The 18323-nt window shown below is 42.7% G+C and overlaps 1 protein-coding gene and 2 non-coding genes across 12 annotated transcripts in view; 2 read left to right on the plus strand and 1 right to left on the minus strand.

Annotated features, from left to right (window-relative positions):
* Positions 1-18323, plus strand: part of LOC126185003 (ran-binding protein 3) — a 298168-nt gene that overhangs the window by 96208 nt on the left and 183637 nt on the right. The gene's annotated exons all lie outside the window — the stretch shown is intronic.
* Positions 9906-9978, minus strand: Trnaa-agc (transfer RNA alanine (anticodon AGC)). The gene has a single exon. It is a non-coding gene; the product is annotated as a tRNA-Ala (tRNA).
* Positions 10120-10192, plus strand: Trnaa-agc (transfer RNA alanine (anticodon AGC)). Its single transcript has one exon. It is a non-coding gene; the product is annotated as a tRNA-Ala (tRNA).

Raw genomic sequence — 18323 nt, forward strand, 5'->3', positions numbered from 1 at the left:
AAATCACCAGAAAATATTACGAATAGTGGCTTGAGATGCGTTACTTTCAAAGTAAATTTCCATGCAAGATGATTTATGTTACGTGTGAGAATGTGCAGTGAATTTCTTAAATCACAGGGCTTTATAACTCACATTCAAAACGGAACACTTTGAGGATCAGCTATTTGAAAAATGTCGGGCCTAGACGATAAGTCATTTATGCCACTATTTAAAATTTTACCGGCACATTTGTATTTGATATGACTTAACATGTAACACACGCTAAAAAAAGACCGAGCTTAAGGTTGGTTTTCATATTTAATGCTGTTCTTTCATAGATAAAAAATTATGCAATCGATGCCAAAAAGTGTAATTGACCTTCAAAAAAATGTGCATAATGTGTTACTGAGCAATGTCACAAGTCTCTTCATGCCAGAGCACTTCGACTTTTCTACGCAACTGATAATCATTTTGGCACGATTTTAATTGCCAAATTAGAGCCTGTTAGTAGACCTACGGACTTCCTATCATTGTAGGACTAATAACAGTGGATGCCAATAGACGATGCAATTCTCGTTCGTACATACACATCTGCTTACGAGTTAACCGGTGTAGAAACGCACTTAGCTGAGTTGAGCGAGCTCGGCGTAACTTCGTAACGTACGCGCCGCGGCCTGTCTTTCTCGTAGGCGCCGCGGCCTGTCTTTCTCGTAGGCCTCGTGCTCTGAATAACTGTCGTCATTCGCTAGCGAGGTCACATAACATGAGCTATGACTGGCTGACAAAAGTGCATAGCTCAACGCAATCTCTATTTTAGAGTTTCGGAAGCTACCGTGCTGTAATTTGTGGAATTTGTGTAAATACTTTCGCAATACGAAAATAATTGTCTCGCATCAAACAACTTTCCAGACGCATAGTTTTTCCAGGATTTCGTTTCCTAAAGTGGTGGGACGTCCTCCGCCGGTATAAGACATTTACGATTCAAAGGACTGATACGTTTTATAGCTCCGAGGGAAAGTATACTGTTACTTAACCCGGATGTATTTTCACCCGCTTTATACGCAATTTCATCCGGGAGAAATTGTGTTTTTAACCGGGAAATCCGGGAAAAATCCGGGAATTTTTTTTTTCTTGTCCACGTAGACACCCTGGTATGACATCGTCATACGCCGCCGCTACAACAGTTCTAGCCCTATCAGCTTCGCCATTCCCAGTCACCTCTCAGAGCCGGAAGACTACACCTCTCTCCTTGATGATGGGGGGGGGGGGGGGGCGGCACCTTCCTCCCTGTTGCTTCTGCACCCCCTCCCCTCCGCAACCGTCGGGGAGTGTAAGACTTCCTCGGCTCTGCTCTGTGTCTGTGGATGAGGTTGAGATTCTGGTGTCTGCTGAGGACCTAGATCTTGCCAGACCCTCAGAGACAATGTATATAGACTGCTCAGGAAATAAGTCGGTGGCAGCAGGTGACCCTGAGGCGTGAACTGCCTCATTGAATGCTTCATGCCTTCCCAGTCTCACGATGACGTCATTCTCCAGTGGAAATTTGGCCGTTTTTTCCACCGCCTGGCTGAGCTACGGCAACTGTTCAACAGGTGTTCCGCCTGTGTTATCTACCAATGCAAACGCGATTGCAGAGCACTTTCCTGAGCGCTGTGCCCGAGCCTCTACGTCGGGGATCACCCCCCCCCCCCCTCCCCCAGCCTTTCGCCCTCTCAAACAGCGGGTGAAAGGGAAAGTCCGCTAGTACAGTACACGCCGCAGTGAATCGTATAACGCCTCAGTTACAGAGTGGGAGCTCCTCAGTGCCCTTGCACAATGTCCTGACATTGCTCCCGGGCCAGTTGGGATCCACAGTCAATGATTAAACATCTCTCATCTGACTACAGGCGACATCTCCTCGTCATCTTCAACTGGATCTGGTGCGATGGCGTCTTTCCATCGCAGTGGTGGGAGAGCACCATCATTCCGGTGCTTAAACCTGGTAAAAACACATTTGATGTGGATAACTATTGGTCCATCAGCCTCACCAACGTTGTTTGTAAGCTGCTGGAACGTATGGTGTGTTGGCGGTTGGGTTGGGTCCTGGAGTCAGGTGGCCTACTAGCTCCATGTCAGGGCGGCTTTCGGCAGTGTCGCTCACCTCTGATTATCTTGTGGCCCTTGAGTCTGCCACCCGAACAGTCTTTTCCAGACGCCAACACCTGGTTGCCGTCTTTTTTGATTTACGAAAAGTGTATGTACGATCTGGTGACATCATATCCCTGCCACATTATACGAATGGGGTCTCCAAGGCCCACTCCCGATTTTTATCCAAAATTTCATGTCGTTTCGTATTTTCTGTGTCCAAGTTGGTGCCTCCCATAGTTCCCCCATATCCAGGGGAATGGCGTCCCGCAGGGCTATGTATTGAGTGTATCTCTATTTTTAGTGGCCATTAATGGTCTAGCACCAGCTATAGGACCGTCCGTCCCACCTCTGTATGCAGACGACTTCTGCGTTTCGTACTGCTCCACCAGTACTGGTGTTGCTGAGCGGCGCCTACAGGGAGCCATCCACAAAGTGCAGTCATGGGCTCTAGCCCACAGTTTCCAGTTTTCGGCCGCAAAGTCGTGTGTTATGCACTTCTGTCGGTGTCGTACCGTTCATCCGAAATCAGAACTTCACCTTAATGACGATCCACTCACTGTAGTGGAGACATCGATTTTTAGGAGCCGGCCGGTGTGGCCGTGCCGTTGTAGGCGCTTCAGTCTGGAACCGCGCGACCGCTACGGTCGCAGGTTCGAATCCTGCCTCGGGCATGGATGTGTGTGATGCCCTTAGGTTAGTTAGGTGTAAGTGGTTCTAAGTTCTAGGGGACTGATGACCTCAGATGTTAAGTCCCATAGTGCTCAGAGCCATTTGAACCCTTTGATTTGATTCTTAGGACTGGTTTTCGACGCCCGATTGACTTGGCTTCTTCACCTTCGTCAGCTTAAGCGGAAGTGCTGGCAGTACCTCAGTGCCCTCCGCTGCCTGAGCAACGCTGCTACTGCTCTACAGAGTCCTTGTTCAATCCCACCTTGATTATGGGAGTGTGGTTTATGGTTCGGCGGCGCCCTCAGCATTGCGTTTACTCAACCCAGTGCACCACTATGGCGTTTGCTTAGCGTCAGGAGCTTTTAGGACGAGTCCGGTAACCAGCGTCCTTTTTGAGACCGGAGCCCCTCCATTGCAGGTTAGGCGTGCACAACTGCTGGCCAGTTAACGTTGCACACGTTCGTAGTACTCCTGCGCATCCGAATTACCGTCTCCTCCTCCCACCCACGGTGGTTCGTCTCGCACATCAGCGGCCCAGGTCAGGGCTTACAACTGCAGTTCGTGTCCGATCCCTTCTTACCGAATTGGAGTCCTTGCCTTTACCACCTATACTTCAGGTCCATTCACGTACACCTCCATGGTGTACACCTAGGCCCCGGCTTCGCCTGGACCTTTACATGGCCCTAAGGACTCTTAACCTCACGGCTCTCCGCTGCCACTTCCTCTCGATTGTTGACATGTACCAAGGCCATGAAGTGGTTTACACCGACGGCTCGATGGCTGATGATCACGCCGGCTTCGCGTACGTCCATGAAGAACATATTGAACAGCATTCCTTGCCCTATGGTTGCAGTGATTTCACTGCCGAGCTGGTGGCTATACCTCCTGCTAGAGCACATCTGTTCATGCCCTGGGGAGTCGCTTCTTCTGTTTACTGACTCCTTCAGCAGCCTAGAAGCTATCGATCAGTGCTACCCTTGTAATCCATTGGTACCGTCCATCCAGGAGTCCATCTATGCCCTGGAACGGTCCAGTCGTTCAGTAGTGTTTGTCTGGACCCTAGGTCAACTTCGGAATCCCAAGCAACGAACTTGCCGACAGGCCACGCTGAAACCGCTTATGGAGATCGGCGTCTGTGCAACTGACCTGCGTTCAGTACTACGCCGCAAGGTTTTGCGGCTTTGGGAGACGGAATGGCATAACCTCAGTACGCACAACAAACTGCGTGCCATTAAGGAGACTACGAATGTGTGGAAGACCTCCACGCGGGCCTCTCGGAGAGACTCCGTGGTTCTCTGTCGAATCCTCATTTTACACGCTTGGGTGACACACGGCTACATCCTGCGCCGTGATGACCCACCTCAGTCTCGGTGCGGCGCCCGGTTGACAGTGGCCCATATCTGGTGAGCTGCCCTTCTTTGGCTGCCCTGCGGCGGAAACTTCAGTTACCGGACTCGTTGCCAGCAATTTTAGCTGACAGCACGTCATCGGCTAATTTAGTTTTACGTTTTATACGTGACGGTGGGTTTTATTACCGGGAACAAGGGACCTATGACATCGCAGTTTGGTTCCTTCCCCTCCCCCCCCCCCCCCCTACCCTCCTTTAAACCAACCAATCATGTAGCGTGTGTTGCTGAAACCTCTTGCAATATCTCGCATTCTGCAGGTCATCGTGATTAGTTTATAGCCAAACCTCAGAAAACTCAGACGTATAGGACTTACAAAGCTTCGGCTTAAAGGGTTCTCGAGTGCTTTTCACGGGCGTAGTTGTTCGAATTTGAAAAGCTCTCTTGCTTCTGAGGAGCCGTATTTTATAAGCGTGTTAAAATGGAATCGGATGGTGAAAATGTAAGCAACAACCGAATGTTATAAACGCGTTAAAATGAAATCGGGCGCTGAAAATGGAAGCATTAGCACAGATTCCTGGGATGAGACAAGATGAATAGTTGCAGTGAAACTGTCGGTGCGGTCAGGGAAAGTTATAGCGTGGCACATGAAGCGAACTGTGGGGTAGTGGAAGAAAGTAGATGTCCTGAAGAAATACAGGAAAATGTAGTTCTTGCACAAGTAGAAGAAAGAGGAGATGAAAGAAATGACGACGAGGAACATGATTTCACCCATAAAAGTGATCACCAACAAGGCAGAGAATCTTCTCGTGTTCATCTACGTCTACGTGATTACTCTGTTATTCACAATAAAGTGCCTGGCAGAGGGTTCAATGAACCACCTTCATGTTGTCTCTCTACCGTTCTAGTCTCGAACGGCACGCGGGAAAAACGAGCACTTAAATTTTTCTATGCGAGCCCTGATTTCTCTTATTTTATCGTGATGATCATTTCTCCCTATGTAGGTGGGTGCCAACAGAATGTTTTCGCAATCGGAGGAAAAAACTGGTGATTGAAATTTCATGAAAAGACCCCGTCGCAACGAAAATCGCCTTTGTTTTAATGATTGCCACTCCAATTCACGTATCATGTCTGAGGCACTATCTCCGCTATTTCGCGATAGTACAAAACGAGCCGCCCTTCTTTGAACTTTTTCGATGTCACCCGTTAGCCCCACCTGATGCGAATCCCACACCAGACAGCAGTACTCTAGAATATGGCGGACAAGCGTAGTGTAAGCAGTCTCTTTAGTAGACATGTTGCACCTTCTAAGTGTTCTGCCAAAAAATCGCAGTCTTTGGTTTGCTCCACCCACAATATTATCTATGCGATCGTTCCAATTTAGGTTATTTGTGATTGTACTCCCTAAGTATTCAGTTGAATTTACAGCCCTTAGATTTGTGTGACTTATCGCGTAATCAAAATTTAGCTGATTTCTTTTAGTACTCATGTGAATAACTTCACACTTTTCTTTATTCAGGGTCAATTGGCACTTTTCGCACCATACAGATATCTTATCTAAATCATTTTGCAAGTCGTTTTGATCATCTGATGACTTTACAAGACGGTAAATGACAGCATCATCTGCAGACAATCTAAGACGGCTACTCAGATTGTCTCCTATGTCGTTAATATAGATCAGGAACAATAGAGGGCCTATAACACCTCCTTGGGCAACGCCGGTTATTACTTCTGTTTTACTCGATGACTTTCCGTCTATTACTACAAACTGTGACCTTTCTTACAGGAAATCGTGAATCCAGTCGCACAACTGAGGCGATACTCCGTAGGCACACAGTTTGGTTAGAAGACGCTTGTGAGAAACGGTGTTGAATCCATGACGTCATGAGAATTTGATGTCGTGGATGAATTTGACCATAATGAAGAATAGGAAGATGATGTTTCAGATGTAGAAGTCACAGGAAGGTCTGCCGGAAGAATTCAAGAAGAAGGAAAAAAAAGTGAAGAGAATTGAGGAAATGGGAATGTGGTGAAGATGAACTGACATTCAGAAATGAAAGAGATGTGTTGTAGAGGAATTAGACCACAGTCATTTTGAGATGCTGCTGATGGTTGAGTTCAGATGAATGACAGTAGGAAAATGAAATGATCGTATGGCATTGTTGGCCGGGAGGCCCCGTGCGGGGAAGTTCGGCCGCCGTATTGCAAGCCCTTTTTAGTTGACGCCACTTCGGCGACTTGCGAGTCAGTGGTGATGAAATGATAATGAACACACAACACCCAGTCATCACGAGGCAGAGAAAATCCCTGAACCCGCCGGGAATCGAACCCGGGACCCCGTGCGCAGGAAGCGAGAACGCTACCGCAAGACCACGAGCTGCGGACATGACAATAGTGATAGCCTGTTTTCATGCATAAACAAACATGTGTAAGTACATTTGTCAAACCATACTTCCTTGGACCGGAAGCGCAATGAGATTACAACGAATGCTATACCATACCTGCAGTACCGCTGAGCTCTGGAATCAAAGGATGCAACTGCTTAAACACCTCCAGAACATCAGTCAGAGAAATCTGATGGGACAGAGCCGAGAAATAACAGTGCATAAAATGCAGTGTTTCCAAATGTTTCCATTAAAATACTCCGAGAGAACAAGGAGAGACAGTTGCCAAGACCCCACATAAGACAGAGAATACTGTCAGAAGATTTTCCAGTTCAAAGATGCGAAGTTCTCAGGTTTAAGTCCTGGACAGAAAGTGTGAAACGGACTGGACAAGAAAAGCAAAATTTGCAACTACAGTACCGACTTTACCAGAAATAACAAAGTACATTAAATTTTCTGTTGATAATTCTTGCTGTTGAGAAAATGGTCATACAAGGAAAGGGTGAATTATGAGTCCAAAAGGGAAGAGTTCTGCACGCGTTGAAGAAACGTTTAAGGAGATAAAAGAATTCAGCTGCATCCTGATGGGCTACCGTTTCAATAAATAGCAAGCGGTATGGTATTAGATTTGGAATAAACAAGAAACAAGCAAAATCAAAAGCTGTAAAGCAACCCTGGAAATTTTAATTCCCTAAATGAGAGAACAAAATTGTCCCGTGAAAGAGATAGGGCAAAAGCTGAACAGGTTCATGAGATTCATACCTGTCTTCATTTGATGAAGTCATGATAAAAGATCAACGAGTAGCCGAACTTTGCCCCAAAACCACGGAACCAACTCCATATACTATATTCCTAACATATTTGCAATGGAACTGTGGAGTGGAGGAAATTCTTATAAAATATGAGAGAAATGTTCTCATGCAACAAAGAAATGAATTCATAATGACTGTTGATGGCCACATAACAAACGTTACGTGCAAGAACAAACGAGATGGAAAACAAAGGACGTCACAAACTATCTTATAGGCCCATTATCCACATACTACAAGCAGGGGGTATCTGCTACGACTTCATGGTCGTCGTTCACTTAAAAGCACGAAGGAGGGAAGACAACAGGAGTTTACGTTACTGTAGAGTAAAGTTGCAGTTAATTCTGCAAATACCACTATACTGAACAAATTAAAGGCTGAAATGAAAAAACTAAGGTATATGAAGGCTTCCACCCAACCAGTATGAAAATGTATTCCCGTAATGATGTGTATTTACTGTCATGTGGACCTGATTGGAACACTTGACATCTGACCGTAATTAACTCTCACCCAAACAAAATGCGATGACAGTGGTTATCTATACGCAAGTTAACAACAGATAAAAATATCATCATTACTGAAATTAGGGGTCGTATTGAGTCGGCATCATAGTTTTAAAAGAAAGATCTAGAACTTGAGTCTTCACAAGCTGAAATTCATTCTTTTGTAGCAAAAAGAAGTAAAATAATAAGAGGGCAAGAATAAGTGGTTTATAATCCCACACGAGCGTTAAAGAGAAGCGAAGTCCAAAAGAGAAGTATTGGAAACGTGTTTAATTGCACTACTGTTAGTAATATGTAAAACGCATGTAAATTTGTGAGCAACGCAAGAGAGCGAGCTGAACAGTAATGCCTCCGGATTTTTTTAATGTGAAAACTCTTATATCTTTTTAAATGTGCATAACTATGTTAACATTCTACACCTCCATTCCTCACATCTACATATTTATTTCTCAGCGCAGTCACCCTCGCGAGGCTCACGGTTCTCCCAACGAAAGACAAGTTTGTTGAAACCTTCACTGTAGGATGTTTGACATTGTTGACAGAGCCACCTCAATTCTGCTTGCACCGTTTAATCATTATCAAAGTGAAGCAAATGAAAATGGGATGAGGCTACGTTCGGACTGTATGGAGGATGATTGTTGCAGACGTCGCAGGGTTCTTGTGCTGTGTTGCATTGTCTCGCTGAAGAGAGGGTGCCCCATGTGTGGAAAACCGTTCGATTTCGTGATGCCAGGATCACAGTACCTTGCAGAAGTGGCTTTAGAAAATTTCAAATGCGCTACACCTTGAACATCCCATAATTCTGTGAGCATTACTTAGCCTGCCGATGGGATGATCTTGCACTTTTTGGCGTCGGTGATGCTTCGTGAACTCCATTGCTGCTCTCTTGTTATCGGGGTCAAAAAGGTGAACTTAGCTTTCAATGCTGTTACATTGTTGTAAAGAAACCCATAACCCTCACGCTCAAAAAGTACTCAGCTTTCATTCCTCTATGCACTTCAATTGGAGGTACATTTCCTGCGGTTAGAAACTTGATTACAGCACGCTGTTTATCACGCACCGATGTAGTTACTTTACTTATAAACTTCAGCTCGTAGCCCTTTAGCGGCAGAGGTCTGTAACTTGTGACAGTAAAGCGGGAAAAGTCGACCTAGTACTGTGCACTGCATCTAATACCTCAACCGATACCGACAACAGAATGAAAAATTCGAAGGCAGCACACCCACATATCTTAATTAATGTAAATTGTGCCATCTTTCTCCTCATTTCGTGATTTCTTTAGATCCTACGAAGAACCTCAGTAATTTGAAATGCCCAAGATTCAGCAATAAAATGTAAGCGGACGGTGAAAATGGAAGCAATTCCTAAATTTCATAAACGCATTAAATGGAATCTTCTTTTCTGTTGTTACCGATATCACCATAAATACTGTATTCTTTAAATTATTTGTTATCTTTACTCCATGTACTATATCGTTCAACGAAAATGTTATTCGTATTTCAATGATTGAGTAATATCTACTTCAAATGCCAAATGTGGGATGCAACAGATTTTCCTGATGTGTAGATGAACTCTTCGTATCCCTCTGTCAGCATTTGCAAATCTCAGTAAAAAAAATAAACATTTTGTTATTCTAAAAAAAAAGCGCCTACTGAAGTTATTGTTTAAGTGTGAGTGTGATTCATTGTTCAGGACTAACAGTTTCATCAGCCAGTGTTTTATTTTAATATGATATGAATATTATTTTTTCAAGTCACGAGGAAACTGATGTTTTTGTATTTATTTTTATGAGAGTTACATGATGTAAAATATATTGGCAATTTTATTTGAGAATAAAAGGTTTGTGGTACGATCCTTGGTTAACCTTAGGTTTTTTAATCTGTCATTCATCTCTGGCCTAGGTGCACTGTGGTTTGGAATCATTGTTAAACTATCCCTACAACAGGTATCGTAAGTCAGCTCAAAGATCGCAGTAAGACAACGGCGTTTATTCAAATAGGACTATGCCTAGTACACGATGACGGCTTTACTTTTGATCATCAGCTAAACGAAAAACCCTCAGTGCAGCAACAAACGTGACAAAAATACTGGAGGCGCCGGGTATCGATCCCGGTACCTCTCACATGCTAAGCGAGCGCTCTACCATCTGAGCTACGCCCCCAGTTGCGTTTGATATTCAGCCAGTAGGTACCAGCCGAGCAACTTTCGTCGTTCACCGGAGAGTGACGTAACAAGAAATCGAGGGCCCGTTACAAGGACGTACATGCCACTTCTCAAGATACCCGGTCAATGTTACTGTACTGGGGGCGTAGCTCAGATGGTAGAGCGCTCGCTTAGCATGTGAGAGGTACCGGGATCGATACCCGGCGCCTCCAAAAATTTTTTTATTGCTAATTTCAGAGTTACGGTATATTTCAACTACTACCGTACTGGCAAGTGTAAGTGTAAGACGTTTCCCGTGATATTTACATGCGTCCATTTCAGATTCATCACCCATTAACGCTCATTTTACGTCTCGGCAGATGATGTTACCTGGTTAATGTATCGCAGGATACGTATTACGTTTAAACGTATTGGAGATATTTTGTGATTTTAATTTTAAAGTTCACTGTTAAGAATTTGCCCTAATTTCACTCATGCTATTTGGTAATTGCTGCAGATTTGACGTTGTAATTGAAAATGTGAGTAATGCGTAACAATCCGAAGGAATTATGTGGACCTGTTTGATCGTGAATCGAAGAGGAGCTAGTACATATTTTTTTCTAGACAACTTTGGCCGCTACAAGCATAGGCCTTGTAACGGGACATTCTCCGTTACTTTCCTCAACAGTAGTTCTGGATACCAGTAGTATTTTTCGAATTTTGGACAGTTCAGTATTGTCTCAGCTGCTTTTCTAAAAACTTTCATATAATTTTATACACAGTAGGTTATTTCAAGCTAAAATTTATGAAAAGGAATTACTTTATTTTGGATGTTGTAATCTATAAGTACTAGTTCTGAACGTACAGTTATAATTTTTTTTTTCTCTTAGAAACATTTGAAATTACGAATTATTTGGCACACTTAAAATTTCTATTATTAATTACGCAATATAGTACTGTTTACTATGTTTATTTCTGGATTCATTTCTGAAATAATAATCGAAACTAATAGAAAATCGTAAACCCTGTGGTATATTATTATTGGAATATTGTTATTTCCGCTGAGTCAGAGGGTAGCAAGCATGCCTCTGATGTGATCGGACGATTTTTGTATTTTGTGCGAACAGTGTAAATCCGGCTTTGTCAATGTGAATGTGTATGATATACTAAAATGTGACAAAATATATTAACCCAACAACAAAAATTCTGCAACAATCTTCAATTCAACCATGAGGCACTAAAATAAATTTCAGCTTCAAGAATCAGACCCCTAGACAAGAAGAGCTTGAGCCAACTCTGCGTGAATATATACGCAAACTAGAAAATTTATTGTAATTTTCGCTCCTCACAAATCTTCATAAAAGACTAATGTGGATAATAGCTGCAAGTAGGAAGGACTGCCCCATAATCACTTACAAAACGCATCTTTCGTGCTTCTGCATAGTACCATCACTTTTAGTCAAGTTCTTCTGAAACTTTCTTAATGTACCTTCTCCGGTTGTCAGTAGCAACTGAAGGAAAAAAAGGAGAGAAAAAAACCATCCTTGTGTTTACGCTGGAGGAAGAAACTACACAGACTGTAGGTCACGATGACACGTAAATTCTGCGGTCATGGCTAAACCATGGAAGAACGTGGATAATCTGTGTACACGCCAACCAGTGTTGTTATTTTTACGTATAGCATGATACTGGACAGAAACAATTTCGGGCTTCATGCTACCAGACCGACCTTCTTCTCAAAATAATTACGAAAGCCAACGGAATATGTATTTTTTACATTTCCAATATTTTTAAGTTACGTTGTACGCTTATTACATATTCTGCATTTCCTTAAAGGAGGTGGTGTGTCTGCGGGAGTAAACCGTCGATTCATGAGGAGGTAAGTAATGCATTTCGCTAACCCCGGTCAACCAAAAACTTTGGCTTGTATATTGCGTGATTACCGTAATAGATGAACCGAACTTTATCACGAAGGAATTTTGTTCTGTTGCGTAATGTGTGAGATTCAGTTGAATTATGCGCAAGGAATAATGTAAGTAAATGGCGTTTCTGTGTGGAATTGATGGCCTGCGATTGTCGCTTCCCTTGAGTGATATTTGTTTCTCGCCGATCTTTTAAGAAAATCGTATCCTCTGTGTGTCATTCTCCCCTCCTCTTACTCACTTCCATGAAACTTTTCACCACACTTTCGCTGCTTCCTCCCTCCCTCCCTCGTTATTATCAAGAGCGTTGGTTACATTTTTGAAAAATGTAGAGATTTAAATTCTATACATTGCCACCCCCTCTGGAAGGAAGAGCATTCGTAATATCCACAAGATATCTGTACTGTAAATAAAATCTGCAGACGTTGTAAGATTTGAGGGAAAAGTATTATCGCGTGACATCATATAGCAGCTAATGCGCAGATAGTTGTTTGTGACTGTGTCGGTATATCTGTTTTACTTATACGCTGCCTATCATTGTGAAGTACATGACGAGGAATAATTTTTTATTGCACCATGCATGAAGTTTTACTCCAGTTTCGTTGAGCGCGGAGTTTGGGAAGAAGTCGACTTGCTCGCCCCTGTGCGAGCTTTTATGATTCCAATTTTATCAGCAGGATATCTACAGGATCGGTACTTCATGAGTTAAAAATTGTTCCGATTTCTGCCCTGACCCCTCTCTCTCTCTCTCTCTCTCTCTCTCTCTCTCTCTCTCTCTCTCTCTCTCTCTGTGTCGAGAATGGAAGCAAATTTTCTTGGGTAAATCGGCACAGCGAGGCGCGTGACTACTGCAATACGACTGAACAACAAATGAGACCCTCTTAGCCGGCTAAAACCTTGGGGTGATTTTAGAGACCGTGTCTGCCTGTCAGACGGGTGTTCGTTCTAAGTGTTACAGCGCAATACCCAGTGTAGTGCAATAAATATTGAACCTATGACGGGACCATTATTCATACCTAAGGTTGTCATCATTTCAACTGCCGATCCCGGACAAAGGCGTTGCAAAACTCGTACATTTTAGTCAAATCGGATTATTTTCGCGGATACGTGTGTGTGTGTGTGTGTGTGTGTGTGTGTGTGTGTGTGTGTGTGTGTGTGTGTGTGGAGGGGGGGGGGGAATTTACCTTGCCATCTTGGATTCCTTGAAAGTGATCAAAATGATGGAGACGGAAGTGTAGGTACTGAATCTTTAGCCAAAGATTCTGCTAGAAATATATTTAGTTGAGACAGATATCGCTGGTCGTCTAAGCCTCTTCCAACGATGGCCAGTGGCATTATTAATCCGCATGTTGGACATAATGGCAACTCATTGCCGACATCACAGATAAGAAGCGAATCAACCACTATCACATACCATGTAAACTTCGTGCAACCATCCACTGTGTTTTGGGTATAGCGGAACCAAGAATAAAAGTCGTTGTACAAAGACTGGAAAAACGCAAAACATTCTCCATCTGTGACCCAGAAAAGAAGAGAAAGGTGCCTTGTCATTGTTGCAAGAAGCCAGTCTCGATTTCCCTACAAAAATTTCTAGCTAGTGTAAAGAAAACCTCTGAGAACGAAACTAAAAATCTGCAAAGTACTAGTGTAATTTTCATTTTTGTGATGTTTATGGAAGTTGTTTTATGTTTTTGTTGTTACAAGTATAAAAAAAAATATAGCAAATATTAAAATTTACAGTGCAAGTATTTGATTTTAATACCATTAACATTACCAAGTAATATTATGTTCATTTTGTGCATTTTTTGCTTAGATGCATTTTTTCGTAAAAATAAATTTTAAAGTTTATTTGGATATTTTTGTGTGGTATTAACGTTAGCTTTCACATAAAGAACTTAACTTTCACTAAAATTGCTGAATGCAATTTTTATGGCTATTTAAATATAGCGGACTGTCAGACCACACCTGGGACAGAGTGGGACAAAGAAAAAAGACCTGGGAGGATAAGGGTTAGATGTGACGGGAACTATTTTTTGAACGGTCACTGTGGCCACAGATATACATTGTGTAACTGGTCTGTCACTGAGTGTGGAGTTATTTATGTGGAAGTGGCACGTACGAATGACGTTTTACTAACGGAAGACTCTAAACAGGAAGCAGTCATAGAACAACTCAACCGTGAAAGTGATGTAGGTGACTTCCATGATGAAAGTGATTTCCTAGCTTTTGGTCCTGCAGCAGTTAAGGTCAATGGCGGAAGTGATCGGTCTGTCGAATTTCAGACAGGAATGAAGAAAACTGTCCACTGTACGAATGGCAACTGTTGTAACACAGCTGTCCCTGAAAAGTTTCCATGACATTTCTGGATGCATTAAAGTTAATACCGACTGAAAAAGTGCGTAAGAGCTGTGGCATGAATTTAGTACATGAGTGCCCAATTTCATTCTAAAATAATCCATATTCACGCAATTTCTCTAGCAAACAATTAAGGGTCGTTGTGTTGGACCCTGATGTACACTTCTTGTAACAATTTCAAAGGGTATACACTACTAGGGTTAAAAAATCAAAGGCAAACATGTTCAGACACTCTCCTATAAACGTATTTTCCTTGCTTCTTCGTTGAGAAACCGACGACAATCGACGATCGCATACACCGCCCGCAGCCCCCCCCCCCCCCCGCGCGCGCACCAATATGCCCTCAGGGAGGCCGACCGTAAACATTTTCAGTACAAAGTGTATAGAAACTTACATTTTATCCGTCGCAAATTCTTCAGCTATTTGTCAAGAGAAAGTAATGAAAGATATCGATAGGCTGGAAGTACTTGGTAAAGTCTTCACTACTTCAACAGATTCAGAGTGGCGTTTTACGCCACAGTGACGTTCCATTCGATAGCAGCGCACAAGGCTTTTGGAATACACTATTAAATATTTTTCTGTTTTCTACTGCACAATGAATTTATTAGGCCATTATTTATCTACACGACGAGTCTCGTTTCAGCAGTTTGTAATTTTCTCGTATTAAATTCTGTTTTCGTAGATATTTACGCTTTTATGTATTAGAATACTGATTTGGAGTGTCAGTTGAGATTGAAAATTTGTAAAGTGGTCCTCTCAGATTAAGATCAGCAATCATATATTTTTATGAGTCTCCAAACCACATCCTTATGAGCATAACCCAAAATACATAAAGAATTGATTCCAATACCATCTGCAATTAATTGCATTGATAGCCTAACCTGTACTTTAAGTAATAAATTAAATACATTACGAACCAAGTTATATGCATACAGTAAAAATACACTATCAAAATTCTAAGATATTAGCTCACACTGTAAAAGACATACAGATCCCCTAAGGAGAAAAATTTATATCACTTAATATAACCAGCTACGCACGCACGCACGCACACGCGCACACACACACACACACACACACACACACACACACACACACACACACACAGGCGCGCGCGTGCGCGCGTCAGAAACAATGAGATAATAAAGAAAAAACTTTATATTCCACAGAAAAATGTCTACTATTGATGCATATGAAATAACTGAATTACTGGAACTCACGGTATCACAAACTATTTCTAATTTGAAAAAAAATACAAACAATTAGGTGGAATGGCAATGGGTATTTGCATAGCAGGCACAGTTGCTGATAAGGGAATAAAATTCAATAAGTAATGCAATACTTTGGCAAATTTCCGTTGACAAAAATACGGAATTTATTGTGGTTCATCGTGGTATATTCAGTCCCTATAGTTACATGAAGTTGCGATAGAGGATGGCGGTGCTAAATGTAACCTTCAAAACGATTTCTGTAACGACGGTGCGTTCGGGGGAGCTGTCATTGAGCTGAGCTGGGCATCGCAGGTAGGCATAGGCAGTTGCTGAATGTTTACGGAAGCGGACTACGAACAAAAGCACGGTGAGTCATTAAGCGAGGGGTCTGTCGTCGCAACAAGGTCGTGTAAAACGTCCGATCTCACGCGTGCGGGCCGGCTGTGGCTCGTGTAATATGGAACGTGCGGACACTCATTCGAGATGGGCGACGGATCACAAACACCTCGCTGCACAAATGGACGTCCCTGCTGACACACTCGTTCAACAGTTGGGATACTTAAAGTTGTATGCCCACTGGGCTCCTCGCCACCTAAGAGAAAATCATAAAGGGCAAACGAGGACTGCCTCCGCGGGATTCCTTGCGCGTGACGAGGCTGATAGTGACTATGGGACTGTTATTCTGTTTGTGTTTCCTCGTGGTGCACCGACTAACTCTGAAGTGTATTATGCTACCCTCAGGAAACCGAAGAAACGACTTCAGCTTGTTCGCCGCCACAGAAGTGCAAACGAACTTCTTGATGACAACGCAAGGTCTCTCTCAGGTCTGCGCATCCTAGAGGTGGTCACAAAACTTAAGTGGACGGTTCCTCATCCACCGTGTAGCCCGGATCGCGCATCATCCGGATTTTGTCTGTTTGACCCACTGAAGGATGCACTCCGAGGGAAGCAGTACGTGAATGCTGCGGAGGTTATGGATGTAGAAAGACGTAGGCTCCGACTTCGACCAGTAGAGTGGTACGATGCAGGCATACAGGCCCAGCAAGGTGGCGTAAGGCCGCCACATTGGACGGGGATTGTTGGTAAATAGGGATTTGTAGCCGAAAGAGTGCGGAATAGTATGGTGATTGTTGAAAAATGGGTTTTGTAGCGAAAAGAGTGAGGAATAATGTGGTGTATTGGCAACCTCAATAAAATTGAACTGCTTTCAGAGAAAAATGTGTTGCATTACTTATGAACGCTCCTCGTATTTAGTAACAGACTGGAAGAAATTTTTTTCCAATTGAAACTGGTCCAATTTAGATAAATTGATGTATTGTCATAGATACGTAGACATACAAATGATCCACCAAAAATTTAACAGCTTACAGCCTAAGATAAAATTTACGAGTTCGTAATTTCCAAGAAGCTACCTAATTCCTCAAATCGTTGTCTGGCAATAACCCAAACCCCCTACAATACTGTAAACAACTGTCTACGCTACACTATCGAGGAATTAACTTCCGCCGCGTGGGACTATTCGAACTCGATGCTATACCCGATTCAATCAGCATTATAACGTTAGACGACGTTCCCCTGTCAACGCAGAAAAACAGTGTGCATATTTGCCGCCTCGAGAGTTGCGCGTTCATATGTATCGGTCGGAGGCAGGCTGCGACTTCGACATCAAAGTTTTTTGAAATTACCGACAGCAGAATGCTTCTAACTCTGCAGTAATACCAGGACAATAATCAAGGTGTACAATCAAAATCACAAAATATAAATAGAAAAATAAGAGAAGAAAAATCACAAAACCCACATACGTGCCAAATTTCAGGAAAATTCAATTGAAAAGGGCTTTCTGCACCGTAACGCGCTGCAAACGGAAATACAATCAGGAATAACAAAAATCCCAATTTTCTCGAACCCAGGAGTTAGTAAAAGTATCTTGTAGCATGTTTGTAACCAGTTTTGCATTGGACAAACAGGTAAGATCATCTCAATTAAAGAACGCGAACTGAAAGTAATCAATCCAAATTCTACATACACTTCTGCACCATAAATACAAAGCAGAGCAAATAGAAAATGCAGCAAAAATTCTACATCTTGTACCTAAAGGAACAATAATGAATATATTGGAAGAACTGTAAATTTATATCCCCACAGTTGTATTTCCAGACAAAATTCTTAAAGAGCAAACGGAACTAAAGCACAAACAATGTTTAAAAAAAACTTTGTTGCCTTCCTGAAAGAGAGAGGATAATTTTCAGCACCTCGCGATGCTCCGAGGAAAAAAAAAATATAATTCTGGAGACAAATTATGTCATTGCACAGTACATGAAAGCATAGGATAGCAGATCTTTGTATGTAACTCTTATCGCTGGGATTCCTGCTAGTGGCCCCAGAATTACCATATAAGACGTTGCAGCCTTGTAGGTGTAGCATATCCTTTGGTTTTTGCTGTCTCCAACTTCTGGAAAGGCTTTAGTGTTAGTGGCATTGAATCTTTAAGTTCAAACGTATTTACTGACCAATTTTTTTTTCCATCGAGTACAACGGATAGACCAGCAACTCAACAACAAACTGCCGACGACCCACTGGCGGAAGATGCTAGCAAACCTGCAGATGACAATGTGGAGAATATTGGACATAAGAAAAGATCAGAAAACAGAAATTCCGCGTACTGTCCAAGCTTGGCCATGTTTTAATATTGGTGCAAGGAAAACAACAAGATGTAAAAAGAGACGAAAATCAACTTTTCTTACCAATAGACCAGTTAGACAACAATTAGAATCAGCGCCAAAAGACAGAAGATGAAAGCAGTTGTCAAAAAGGATACATTCAACGAATTAAAGCCTTTAGTCAAACTCCAAATATTGGAAGAGAGCAGCAGCAAC

The sequence above is a fragment of the Schistocerca cancellata genome, chromosome 1 (genome assembly GCF_023864275.1).
Source record: "Schistocerca cancellata isolate TAMUIC-IGC-003103 chromosome 1, iqSchCanc2.1, whole genome shotgun sequence".
NCBI classification, from domain to species: Eukaryota; Metazoa; Arthropoda; class Insecta; order Orthoptera; family Acrididae; genus Schistocerca; species Schistocerca cancellata.